We start from the raw sequence: 12,912 nt of genomic DNA on the forward strand, positions 1-12,912 counted from the left end.
GTACATATTTTTAAAGTACAAAATTTGCTTTTCATTATTTTTAGATTCATATTTACACAAGTATATATCCATTATCTGCACTTCGATTACAATTGCATTTGGATCATTGCTATTATTTGTTTATCTTTTTATTGCAATAATTATAATTTTATTTACTTGATTTTCGTATCAGTGCTGATAATAAAATTAAATTAAATTGCATAATAATATTAATAATAAAGACTGTTTATTATGCTGCATATTTTTTATTTTTTTGCTATTTTGCCAGCCTACACATTAATTGACTTTGCCACCTGCGTCGCGCGAGGCTGATAAACCAAATGATTTTATTTATGTACCTGCACACCAATGCATGTACATATGTACATATGCAAAAACACATGACATGCAGAAACAGTTATTGGTTGCACTTTTTTAGGCCGCAATGACCGCCCAAGTTGAACGCACGCACGCACGGCTCGGCACGTGCGTCTGTTGGTATATGAATTAAGCGCCGACGAACAGTAAACCTATTTAAATACATATATGTAGATACACAAAAAAATACATACCTACACAGTTCTTATATTTTCAGATTAATCTCGTTGCAAAAATGCAATTAATTGCATTATAATAAAAATTAAGTGCAATGCGCTTGGGGCAAATTTTTACATGTGCAACAACTACTGCACACGTATTGGTGTTTTTCTTTTAATCTGTTCATCATTAATGCTGATAATTTTCATTTTCTGTATTTTTTACTACCAACAGAGTGATTGCAGCGAAACTTGCCGTTTCATTGCAGTGAATCGCATTCAGATTAATGAATAGTGTGTGTGTGTGTGTGTGTATGTAAGTATGTACGAGTAAATATCTATGTATCTACAAATACACGAAAATGCAGTTATCGACACATAAATATGCAATTATTATAACAACTGTGAGTGTAATTCAATCAGTTTTATCGCTGAAATGTTGCACGCGTCAACGGGATTATGGCGGCTACCGCAATAATCTGTGACGTATGCTCATCAACTTCTATGCACAAATAAATTTCATGAAATATGAGGGAATCGTAGATTGAGGTGTTTTTTGGGGGATTTCTAACTACATTTATGTATAAGTAATGCTTCCTACTTCAATAACTTTGTGCGTGAGAGTATACCTATCCAGTAATAAAACCCTCGATAGATTTGGAAAAGTTAGCTCATATTTTTTTTTATATTTTATGAACTACTAACATTTTCATGTCCCGGCCTAAGTAGTTTACAAAAAAGCGGAAAAAAGTTAAAATAAGTGTCTGAGTGCAATTAAAGGTTAAGTCAATCATAGAAAAATTGCATTGGAAACAGAACATTTTAACCCATCAACTCCCGCCTGAAAGGGTCGTTTTGATACAAACTTCAAGGAACCTCTGAAAAAGCAAATTTGGAACGTCGTGCAAGGATTGATATGTTCTATGTAGAAAATTATTCTTCAGAAAATTTTACTACTGTTCTTCTTGGACAAAATCTGCATGTCACCAACGTAAAAGTGTCTAAAAATAAAAATAAAAAATCTAAGCCAAGATAGCCATATAAATGAATATTCGAGAACGTTTAAGACATTTCCAAAAGCATTTATTAAAATTTAAAATTTTTCATTCAGAGTTTTAAGAAATTTAAGTTTTATAGCCCTTTCAATGTCAGTTGCAAGTCGCTTAAAATTTCCCTTTCGGGTTAAGAAAAGTGCATACCCAAAAATTTTCAAAAAATTTTGATTAAAAAGTTGAAATTGCGAAGAAAATTTTTTTGAAATTTTTGGAATTTTCGGGAATTTTACAGAAAGTGTGAAGCTTTGACTTATAGGGTTTATGTTATTGAATCTTTTTAAAAAATTGTATAAAAATTGAAATATCGGAGAATTTCAATGTTTATATTATCTGATTATTGTTTCAAATCATCTGGCGAGGCACTGTAAAAAGCAAAAATTTCTAATGAAAAGCTGAGGTTTTTAAATAAAATAGCAGAAATTTACGTCCGATTTTTTTTATATTAAAAAATTATATACAGTTTTTAAATTACCCAAAATTGGTGTCCATGTTTTCGCCAAAAATATTTTGCTAGCCATTTTATAGATATCCACTTTTAATTTGGTAATTTTTGAAAGTAAAAATTTGGAAATAAAACAAATTGCGTATAGTTTTTAACAAAATAAGAAATTATGTCCAGTCTTTCGCTAAAATCGATGGTTAAGAAAGACATGGACAATAAGCTCAACAAATACTTGACCAGCTTTGGGCCCAGTATGGTGCCGTAGTGCACCAACCACCCATCCAAAATCAGGATGGAGGCTGGGCCAGACCTCATGCAGAAAACGCCCACGACACTTTGACAATACATTTTCGAATCCCCTTGGCCAGCAGCAAATCATATTACCACAGCTACAAGAAATACAAAATTGCACAATACCTAAAATGGCTACAAGTGAAATTCGACAAAAAATACTGGCTTCTCTAAAATGTAAAAAATCCCCTAGTTTTGACTTGATTTCAGTAGAAGTTTTAAGAGAGTTACCTGATGTAGCCTATATATACGCCAGAAGCGCTTTTAATGCAATATCTCTGTTAAAGTATTTCCCTGTGGTATGGAAAGATGCTAAGATTATTGCTCTGGTGAAACCAGGAAAAAATCCCTCTGAGGCAACCCCGTATCGACCCATAAGTTTGTTACCGACGTTGTCAAAAGTATATGAAAAACTTTTGATCGACCGAATTGGCCTCATCTTGACTCAGCAAAATGTAATTCATACACACCAATTTGGATTTAGACGAAAACACTCCAAAATACATCGGGTTCATAGGGTCGTAAATAAGATATCAAGAGACATAAATGACAAAAAGTACTACGGCTGTGTATTTAGATGTCGCAAAGGTATTTTATAGCATATGACATTAAGGCCAACAAACTTAAGTCTTTTCTACTGACTGACTACTTCACTTATCTTTAAGCAACAAAATTCTTGTATACAAGAGCATCGTAGCTCTTGCCTGGACTTATGGTATCCAGATATGAGGAACCGCATCCAAAACAAATTTCGCAAAAATTCAAGGTGCACAATCATATTATACGTAAGATAGCAGATGCTCCCTGATACATCACAAATGACGCCCTACATCATGAGCTCACAATCAACATGGTTGAAGGAACTCTTAAGAAAATCAGCACAAAACATATTGTTGAACTTAAAAGCCACGCCAACAACGAAGTACAACAAATACTTCGTCCAGATGTCACAGAAGGCTCAAAGGGTTTACAACATCAGACCTACTATCCAGAAAATTGAATTAATTGATTGAATTATAGAATAATTATGCAACTGTCATTTCAGTGTATTGAGATATTGATATTTGTACAAATGTGTTTTCCATAAGTCTTACTTTATTACCAGATGCCCATAAAGACTGGTATAATAAAAGAGGAAGTTGAAAAAAAAAAGTTTTTCGTTGACGATTTTATATTTTTCATCTTTAATAATAATAATATAATAGATTGGCGCTTCCATATATGTTAGTGTTTGGCCGAGCTTCTCCTCCGATTTGTGGCGTGCGCCTCGATGTTGTCGCATAAAGGGGAGGGACCTACAGTTTTACGCCGACTCCGAACGGCGATTGTATTTTTACGAGAAGTTGTTTTTCATGCCAGAAATACACTCTGAGGGGCGTTCGCTGTTAAGAAAAAACATATTTTCTCAATTTTTTGCGATGTTGCTTTTAGCAGGGTTTGAACCCAGGCCCTGTGGAGTGGAAGCGCGCACTGCTTACAACTACACTACAGCGACTGCTCTTTAGACAACCATTAATTTATTCCACAAGGACTGATGTCCAGTTTTTCACAAATAACTGTATATGACCAGTTTTTAAATAATTTGAAATTGTTCTCCAGTTTTTAAGTTCCCAAAACTTTATTCGCAGTTTTCAAAAATATTAAACTGTGACTTTTCATAATTACTTTCTATGCATACAAATTTCACAGGCGTTGGCTTCATTCATATCCAGGTGGCTCTCTACATCATCCTGGACGAACTTGGAGCCGAATCCAAACTACTTGTGCCCTATTGAATGATCTGTGTCATAACTAAAATGACAGCATTCGGTTAATTCGAATTGTTGGCAACTCGATCAAAGTGGCGTCTATTTTTAGAGGGAAGCTGTCCTTAAACAACCAACTCACCCATGTACTTAAGTCTTAAGTAAAGTTCTATATCGCTCTCATATCGTCATGCTCTTGGAAATCTTTCTGAACTAAATCCTAAATAATTGCAGAACTTCCTCATAAACTAATTAACAAAGCAACATAACTGTACCTAAATCTTTGTATGACAGTTTTAAATAAAAAATTAGTAAGCTTATTATTGAAAAATTTACGAAAATCAATCTTGAACGTTTACTTAAATCTAAATTCCCACATCCCACAAATTCTTATTGGGTCTTACGCAGATTTCAATTACGATATTTAACAGCTCATAAAAATGTGAAGCTACCCAATAAACATTGGGCTTGGTTAACAATTCGAAAATGATTGGAAAAGCAATCTCTTTTTCGAGTCTCACCTCCGATATCGAATGTGAAATAGGTTAGTATTCGATTCGAGAACTAGCCCAATTTGTATATTGGATACCGAAGGTCATTTTCGAACGTTCGCCAAAATGACTATTGGGTACTTACAAAATTTATGATTACATTTACACGATGACAACAGCAAAACAACGCAATACAAAAAAAATCACCAAATTGCAATGTAGCCGTGTCTACAAGTAGTCGAAGCACAAAACACCCACCAATAAGCCATGTAGCAACAAAATCAATAATTCACTACCGTTTTGTGGAAGATACAAATTTTTTTCCTCTAATAAAAAAAAAACGGAAATTTCATGTGAGCTATGGAAATGCGCATGGCATTGACAAAATGAGCTGGCGCTAAGTCGTCAAATGGCCAAGCGCTTCATCAATAGACAGACGGACACATATCTACGCATAGCCGGCAGCAGCAGCGACAGCACTCAATTGTTCTGGCGCAAGTTGCTGCGAAAAAAAATCTATAATAAACGCCATAACAAAGCTAATCCTGCAGGCACACAGTGTCCATGGAGTGTGGGGAAAGCAAAAAATAAATTGTCGCAGCGCGTACCTTATTTGTACTTCATTCATTTTTTGCCAGGATTTCTGTTGCCGTACGCACTTTTATTGTTTTTTTATGAATAAGAATATTTGTTGAACAACACACAGCTGAGTCCCAACGCAATCGCAGGCGAGCGTTGTTAACTCCTGCAGGATATAAACTTCATGGCAGTACCGCTACACATTCACGTAAGCCGGTGTGTGTATGCATGATGCTCTGCGCGTAGCCTGCGTCCCAATACCCTCATAAATTATGACAAATATGAAGCGTTTGTATTTACCACCTCAGCGGCATACAGCGTAGCGTCCTTCGCACTCACATCTGATGAATAATGCGCCTCTGCTGCACTGCTATGCGACTCTATTTTATTGTACTGTCTATCCGGCCGCTCCTTGCGCAGCCTTCTGTTTGTCCATTTGCACAGTTGGCTTTCATAATCGCATAAGTCACCCTGGCGTTAGTGTCTCAAATATTGCCTTTCTCTCTACAATTGTGCCAGTACCTTTTTCGTTTCGCAATTTTCCGCTTTTCAGTTTGTCTTTTAATGGGTCTCAAATGTACGTGGAGTATTTGAAATGTTTTTTTTTTGTTTTATATTTTATATATAATCTAATACATACATATATCTAAGCGCATACTATTAATGTCTACAAACACTGCCTCCTCGCCTGAAAATATTCTTCTCTTTTGAGCTATTAAAAAGCAGCGGTGCATATTTGGGGGGTGGCAGATTAACACCTCTCATCATTCAATTGGGTTGCTAAGAAGGCGTATTATTGAAAATATTAAATGGCCATTTGTTTCATATTGATGATGCGCATCATGAAGTGAATATTGTTATTCTATTTTGACTGGGAAGGGGGAAGGAATGTTTATAGAGTGAGTGAATATGCCAAGTTGTGAATAGTTGATAGTAAATCCGCACTAATACGGGTTTGCAGAATTCGATTTTTTTTTTGGCAAAACATATCTATGGCTATACACGTATATGAATTAAAAAAACACGATTTTTGACGTAGAATACGTCTTACGATTCGATATGGGGGCTATGCTCAAATGATGTAGTTGTAATTTTTAGAGCTTCACGAAAACGCTTATTGCAGGAGAACTAATGAAGAGATTTTAAAGAAAAGTATGCCACTTCAAAGATGAAATTCCAAACCTATCAACAGATTCATTTTGGTAAGTTACCAACCCGGTTTCTATCATAAAAACAACGGTAAATATTGGCATATTTGGGGTTCAATTTTTAGCCTTTAAAGTGCTTTTGCAACTTATGGTTGGCAGGATAATTTTCATTTTCGGGATATCGGTTCCTTTGAACAATAGAAATACTATCGTGCACAAATTTTAAATATATTCAACCAATATTGAGCATTTTAAGGCATTATTACCAAAATGCTCGAAAACCGCTCGAATGATTGTGGTTTTGGTTTCTTTAATCAAAAATTCAAGATTTTGCCTTTGGTATATGGGAAGAATTGGTTGATATCATCTAAGTATGTTTATTTGATTCAAATACGTATATGGGCATAAATAATTTTCCATACAAAATCAATTCGGCATCATTCTGCAAACACGTGCATGCGCTGGAAGAGAAAGAAAAAACAAAAAGTATGTGTGTGTATTTCGGCTTTTGAGTAACAGATGGTGCAGCTCCGGAGAAATATTTATAACTTAATCGCATCTTACGTACATATGCATGTACATATATATGTATGTACTTATGTTGATTGCAGTTAATTTGGATCTGTTTTTCTTTTAGCAAGCTAGGTATGTACATATCACGTTGCAGAAAATGAAAGTGGCGCCATTCGCGGACCGCTAACCCTCTGTTCGTCGATTTGACAGCATTCACCCGTTTGCTGACGTCACACAATACTTTTGTTTACATTCACTGTTGCCTGCCTGCTGATTTTCGCACCAAATTTAGTGGGTATTTAAAACGCGAACATTTTTGAGTTTGGTGCTTGGGGAAGACACCAAATTTGAAAATCTTAAAATAATTTAAGCAAAATTTATAGCAATCATTAGTAGGTAAGCAACTTTACAAAAACTTAAACAAAATCATGGCACAGTGACAATCATAAGCGACAACAAAATATGTATGTGGCAGCAACTTCAGTCATGCCAGAAGAAATCGACCGTCGTGGAAGAAACATTGATTTTTATTCATTTAAATCAGCATCCTTACAATAAAATAATGTATGCATATAAAGTCCATAAAATACACCAATAAAAATTTGGTGCTTTTTCAAATTCAAAACGTGGCAATACTGCCTTTTGTTCGATGCTTGCTCTTTTTCTTGTCGAATTCGACTTGCTTTCTCATTCATTTAGCTCGATTTGCGCAATTTTGTATACATATGAGTGCAAAATACCCGAAAATTTTGTTCTCATACCAGATCTGTACCGTTCGTTAGATTTTACAAAATGAGGTATCAAATTAAAGGGCTTCGCCTGTATCTCTGTCACGTAAAATCCGAGACGTTTTTTGAGGTAAGAAGACGTGATGGAGCAAAACGGACTTCAGATTCGTGTCCAGCGACCCCAAAAACATATGATAGACTACGTTTGGTCAAAGGAACCTTTCATCGATGTTTTTTTGTGGACCTGTGTTGTTAGAATATGGGTACCAATAGAAATGACTTTGAAAAGTTGATTTCTTAATTATATGAAAGAGGGTTGCCACCTGTTTCGAAAAGAAAGTTTAACTTAAATAAAGGCAGAAAATATAAATTTACATATATCCTGATATGGGTGTCGGACGAAAGAGGTTGTGGTTTGAAAATATTTTGCAGAGGGTTTCCACTGTGTTACAAAGTTAGATTCAATATAAGCAATAGGCTAAATAAATTATTTCAATATGGATATAAATCAAAATTGATTTGGAGAAACTTTATATCCAAACTACATGTAGGAGGGTTGCCACCTGATTCTATAATTACATTCAGTTCGAATTAAAGGTATTAGTAGTAGGTGTAGTATCGGCAACTCGATACTTTTGGACAAGTACGCGAATACCAAAAAATATCGAAGTTTTAAGAACTTTTTTTAAGTAAATACAAAAATTAAATTCATATTAACAATTTCGTTATTTCAATTACAAAATATTTGAAAATTACCCAATAAACAATGTGGCGAACGTTCGAACATTATCTTCGATATCCAATATGAATGTCGTGAAAAGGAACATAAAGCTTTAAAAATGTCTCAGCAAAAAAAAAACTGGAAAAACGGCTTGAAAGGTTTGAACTTACATGCAGGTACTCCCGTAGTAAAAATTAATACATATTTTGTTCTCATGGGCTACTGGTAATCGGTACAACTATGAAATTTTTACACACCGTACAAGAAGGGGTAGCGATCATTTCAACATTGAGCCTGGTTAAAAATTCTTTAATAATTGGGTAACGAATCTCTTCCTTCACCTTCTATAAATAATGGGTAAGAGGATGGTCGTCGACACGATAACTTGGCTATTCTCCAGCATATCTACCCTCGTTGTTTATTCGGAATCCAACCTATTCTCTTATGAGAACGGACTTCACCTCATTTGTTTCTCATTTTCTGCATTTGCGTTTCATTTTAAAAGTAAAGTTGCTCTTAAAAACATATAGCTCTTTGCTATAAACGATTACTTTACACTTCTAGCAGTAAACTTACTGCAAGTTTATTTCAAAAATTATTATTGAAGTGCTTGCTAGATCACATTTCAATTATTAAAAGCAGTTTCCATACAATCTACAAATTGCTTTTGTGCCATTTTCGGAAAACATTGGTAGTTTGCATCCATCTCAAGAAAAGTGCAGCAGAAAGTCATCGGCTTATAAAGAGAATGCTTCATCAATCTCAAACTGTGCTCACTGGTTTCGATCTTTCAAAAGTGATGATTTTGACACGACCGACAAGTAGCGCGAAGAAAGGCCTTCAATGTTTGTAGACGCCGAGTTGAATGCAATTTTGAGCGAAGACCCGTACGGAACCCATTAAGGACATTTCAGTGCGATTGAAAGCCGTTGGTACGGTGCAAAAGGTCAGCACCGCACGCACTCAAACTAAGATATGTCGAACGTCGTTTTAGCAAATGTTCCTTGATGAATAATGGATTCATTACGACAATCCAAAGCTCCAAAGGCGTATGTTGAGCACGGCAAACGCGGATAATAGGGTAGTATTCCGAATTTGGCGAGACCAGATGGGTATCATGTGCCATGAGCTTCTAAAAAGTGGTAAGACGATCGACTGGGGTCTCTACATACGAAAATTTATTCGTTTGAAGAGAGCAATTGCGGAAAAATCGCAGAAATGAGTCACAAGTGGTCAAAACGTATCTCTATGAACCGGATGGAAAGTCCTAACCCACCAGCTTTATCACCATCAGACTACCATATGTTCCGGTCGATGCACTTCAGGTGAAAGTATGAAAAAATGGCTTGATACAGAAACGTGGGAAAACATTCATGACGAATGATGGGATGCAGGACTGCCAGTATCAGAGGGGGACTTATCCATCTACACTGATGGTTCAAAGAGTAAACAAGGATCAACAGGTCCTTTCGTCTACCCAACGACTGCAGTGTGAAATGAATGAGTCGGCTGATGAGATGACCAGATGCGGTTCAGAGACGACAATAGAAGAAGCGGATAGCTCCGTACTATCACCGTTTAGTGATTACGCTAGGAAACTTGAAGAATACACCGTGACCGCGACGAATGACTTGTGGATCAAACGGGAAGACTGCGAGTCCACAAGATTATTATGGCGGTGGCTTAGTAGGAAAAAGACGGGGAACATACTGCAACTGAATAGATCTGCAGTAAGAGGTACTTACAGGCGTCATCACAGGACAGCGAAGCGCCTCAAGCCCTTGGGTTCACGCTTCTTCAACAGTCTGGGCGAGATAGCGGAGGGGCAACTGTTGGGTCTCTTCGGCTTTATTAGGGATAGGAATTGGTTCAATAGAATAATGACTTGAAGCTACTCTTTTGATTATAGATAAGTACGTGATTCCTCCTGTCACTCGTTTAAAGAGGCAAAGAGTGAAAGTATGGAATATTCCACACACGCCCTCCTAACCTAACCTTCATCGCTAGCGATGAGCAATACTTTTAACAAAATACATTGCATCAATTTTGCACAATAAAGTTTCAAAATCGGCACAATTTTCTTTAAAACGTACTTGAGTACCAAATTTATGCTCTTAACCAAAGATGCGCAGGTTAGAGCGAATTGATTTTGATTTTAATCTTACCGTTAATAGTAAATATGAAACGCACTCACTGTACCCTTTTTTTGAAAGTTACCGCTGCAAAATTTTTTCTAAATTTTTTAAAAGTTGGCCAGTAAAAATATAATTTCTTCAGTTCTTAATGCTACTCTAAAACAGCACATTTTAGGGCTCCGTTTATAAAACAAAGTTGGGAATGGTTTTGGTTTTGAAAATGTGGTCTATGTCTCGATTTTCTCTTGACTAAAGTGACACGGAAATTAATACTCGCAATTCGTCGGCCGTGATTTTTTTCTGACGTTTGCAAGCATTTTAAAACCATATAAAATTGAAAAAAAAAAATGAAATTGTTCACAATCGTTGTTGCCCTGCAAACCAAAGTTCCCGAAATCTTAAGGAAATCGTTAGGAGTATCCATATATGTAATACTCCTATATTGGCAGTAAGAGCTAGTACCGTCCGAAAACACTACAGTACAGATATATCAATAAACACGTACGAAAGAAAAGGAACACATGCGTTTATAAATAAACATGTACACAACACATATACAAAAACGGCACTCAAGTACACGATACATTGACTACAAGTAATTTTTAGCAAAAAAAAACCGACTTCTACTCTCATATAAAAAAAAAATATATATATATATCTCTATCCGCTGATCGGATCCTAACCAGATTAGTATGGGACCACCTCTGAGACACTACCTTTCCGATGCAATTATCGAAATCGGTTGACGTGGTCCAAAGTTATGCGGTAACATACAAAAAAAAAAAAAAAAAAAATATTCCGACGAACTGATAACCTCCTCCTTTTTTGGAAGTCGGTTAAAAACGGTACTAGACTGTCTCGCTTTGATTTCGGAATGCTTACATATTGAGAAGTTAATAAAATAAGTAAATAAGTAAATAAAAAAAAAAAATAAAAAATATTCCGACGAACTGATAACCTCCTCCTTTTTTGGAAGTCGGTTAAAAACGGTACCAGACTGTCTCGCTTTGATTTCGGAATGCTTACACATTGAGAAGTTAGCTTACTGCCAATATAGAAGTATTACATATATGGGAGTATCTCATTTCTGTAACGATTTTTTTACGAATTTTCAATGAAAATTATATGAAGTGGTTGACACGAACTCGTAAAGAAATTTCTGTACGAAAAATAAAGAAAATTCTGGAAAAATTCTGAAAGATATTCTTCACATAGCACCATTATTTTCATTCCTTCACAGATTTTCTTCCGAAATTTCGTAAACGAATGGAAGTGTGCGTAATTTATTTCATTTTAGAAAATTCGGCAAAAGATCGAATTAAATCTTAACGAATTCTTTAAAATTTCTTTACAATGCAGAATACTCTGAAAAAATGGTTTGCAGCGTACCCTGCACGTGTTTGATAGTGAAAATGAGAATGTGTGTGTGAGTTTGAGTTTTGAATTTTTAAATTATATTGCTGGGAAACGTCAGACTGCCTTTCAATGGTTTTTACCATGACAACAACATTAAAAGGTAAAATCATTTAGAGGCAGTCTGACATTTGCCAGCAATATAATTTTAAAATTCGAACTCAACACAAACATTCTCATTTTTAATCTCAAACAACAACAATTGTGAATAATTTCATTTTTTTATTTTCTATTTTTAATGATTTTAAAATGTTTGCAAACGTCAGAAAAAAATCATGGCCGACGAATTGAGAGAATGGTTTTACCTTGTAATATTTTTATCATGGGTTTTTACCTCGTTGTGATTTTATCATGACTTACATATTTTTAAAAATATTTTTTTTTTTTATTATTATTTTTTTTTAACACAAATATTCGTATATGGTATTTTTTTAATTCACAGGTTGAGGATGAACGAAAATAAGTATCTACATACATACAGAACTTTTGTATCGCCATTATCCGACACTCAGTTCAAATACATATGAATGCCTTACCTTATTTCAAGTCTTTGCTTTTATGCTGCCTTTGCAGCATCATGAAAGTATTAACGAAACAAGAAAAACAACAACTACAACGAAAAAAAAGTTTTTTTTTCTACTAAAACATTTCATCATTGTTTCCACATCATTTTGCAGCAAATCGATAAGCGACCTACATTTGGCGCACTTAACTACGATAAAGGCAAATCTCCATGTAAATAAACAGCCAAATAAATACATAAATAAATTTATATTCAGACACTTATGTATACATACATGATTGCACGAGTATCGGAGGTATACACACAATGCGGCCACACACCTTTTTTCTGACACTTTCCAAAAAAAAATATATATACATATATTTGCTACCAAAATTTTGCAAATCGACCGCGTCAGCTGTACTATACCAAATGTGACAACAAAAAGGCCAGCATCCGTGTATTTGTCTCCAATATTTTGTGCCGTCGCACACACACAGTGTTTGGCCAGAATTTATTTTTTGACTAAACACATCTCGGCTTTCAACTTTATTTCGCCAATGTGCGGCTTTTTAATAAACAAAGGAAAAAAATAAATGTAAATGCGAAAAAGACAAGAATTTACCAAAATATC

The 12,912-nt window shown here is 35.2% G+C and overlaps 1 protein-coding gene across 1 annotated transcript in view; it reads right to left on the minus strand.

The window, feature by feature from the left end:
• LOC118739289 overlaps positions 1 to 12,912 on the minus strand; it is a gene marked incomplete in the record, with an annotated part of 114,602 nt that overhangs the window by 85,101 nt on the left and 16,589 nt on the right.

This window comes from Rhagoletis pomonella, unplaced genomic scaffold, assembly GCF_013731165.1.
Source record: "Rhagoletis pomonella isolate Grant_MI unplaced genomic scaffold, Rhpom_1.0 Rhpom_scaffold_00005, whole genome shotgun sequence".
NCBI classification, from domain to species: domain Eukaryota; kingdom Metazoa; phylum Arthropoda; class Insecta; order Diptera; family Tephritidae; genus Rhagoletis; species Rhagoletis pomonella.